Source organism: Triticum dicoccoides, chromosome 5A, assembly GCF_002162155.2.
Source record: "Triticum dicoccoides isolate Atlit2015 ecotype Zavitan chromosome 5A, WEW_v2.0, whole genome shotgun sequence".
Classification (NCBI taxonomy): Eukaryota; Viridiplantae; Streptophyta; class Magnoliopsida; order Poales; family Poaceae; genus Triticum; species Triticum dicoccoides.
The window spans coordinates 412,604,991-412,606,945 of NC_041388.1; positions in this window are offsets into that span (position 1 = coordinate 412,604,991).

Below are 1,955 nucleotides of genomic sequence, written 5' to 3' on the forward strand. Positions count from 1 at the left end.
CTCTGTGTGTGTGTGTGTGTGTGTGTGTGTGTGTGTGATGCTACTCGATCCGATCCCAACTTGTTTCTGGGTTGGCCGATCCTCGATCCCCCCTACCCTGGGGATGGCTAGTCCTATTTATAGGCAAAGGCCCTGGGCCTCTTCCCAAATATTGAGCGGGAAGGGCGCCAACAATTGGCCATTTTGAAGGGGAACATCTGGTACACTTATCCTGATTAAAGTTGGTCCTCGCCTGCCAAAGGCTCTGGTGGTGACGCTGGCTTGGGCTCCACAATGACTTCCTCCCTGCCGTTGGGCTGGTCTTGGTCTCATTGCACCGAAATGGGTGCCTTTGCTTGATGCTCTCGCCTGCGCTTGCTCCCTTTGCACCAAAGAGGAAAGAAGGACACTGCGCGGGCTAGCGCCCGCCTGGCGCCCTTGATCATCATGGCTTGCATCACGGGCACCTCGTGAGGTACCCCGCCTTGATCTCTCCGCCTCCTCACGAGCCAGCCTGATGAGGCCGTGCCTGAGGAAGCTCCGTGTCGTCCGCCCCGTGAGGCTTGGCCCCTCGCGAGGGTCTTGGGTCTGTGTCGATGAAGATGGGCCGTGCTGGGCCCCCCTTTGAGCCACGCCGCAGGCAGGCAAGTCTGGGGACCCCCGTTCCCAGAACGCCGACAGTAGCCCCCGGGCCCAAGGCGCGCCCGGACTTGGCCATGCAGGGAGGTGAAAGGGCAAGAGCGAAGCGCCGCGGGCCCTAATAGCCCGCGGCCTTGGGCGCCGCGTGGCGGTTGATTGGACGTGAGCGCCTCAGCAACCGCGCATGTTGATAAAGGAGCGGCATCTGCCTAGGCTTTGCTTTTTTGCTTTCTCCGGTTGCTGCTCCATGAGGCGAAGCCACTCCGCGCTGCTCCGCCGCCGACAAGTGACTCCGTTGTGGCTCCTGTCCTGCCTTCAATTCCTGCACATGTATCATGCCTCGGGGAGGCGTTTAAACTTGCGTTTGGCATTGAGATAACAGTGTGGACTGTAATATTTGCTTTTGAATTCCTTGAAATTTGCGCTTTTCCTTCCTACTTGCTTTATGTTCTACGCCGGCAGAGCCCGGCCCCGCGCATACCTCAGCCGCCGTTAGCCCCGACCGGAAACCAGGACGGGACCAAGGAGTGATGGGCTACGTGACAAGTTAGGCTCCTAAGTCGCGATGCTCAGGAGTCCCCCTTGGCGCACGAACAGCAAGTAGGGAGGTGAGATGTGGGTGGATCTACCGTTCTACGTCTGCAGAGCCCGGCCCCGCGCATACCTCAGCCGCTGTTAGCCCCGACCGGAAACCAGGACGGGACCAAGGAGTGAGGGGCTACGTGACCAGTTAGGCTCCTGAGTCGCGATGCTCAGTAGTCCCCCTTGACGCTCAAACGGCCTTCGTACCTTGGCTCCGCTCGGGGAGAGACGCGCGATGAACCAGGCCCGGGGGGGGCCTGGCTGGGTGGCATGCGTCTGGGCGTGACCCAGGCACAGCCCCCGTGCCCAGTCCCCTCGCGCGGCACTCCCGAGGGGAGGCGTTACGATGAGGCTAGACACTGAGCTCTGGGCTCCCTGAGGTTAATGCGGCCCGGGGGCCACCCTCAGTTGTTTATCACCAGCGCGGAGCATAGCGCTTCCATATGTGTACGGGCATAGCCGCTCCTCGGCAGTGTCGTCAGCCAGCACGGAGCATGGTGCTTCCACTGGTACGTGGGAGGGGGCTCCCCTCCGGGAGGAGCCCCCAGGGCATGTACAGCCCCGCCCTGACACGTGGCTGGCACGGTAGAGCCTGGTGAGGTGTATCTGGGCACCCATGAGCCAGCGCGGGACTCACGGGGCCCTACCTCTAGGCGGGTTGCGCCTGGCACTGGGCCTTATCTTGTGATGTGTTCCTGCAAATTTGGTTAGATGCCGGCACTCTACGTCCTCGGGTCCTGGCCCTCGAGCTGGTC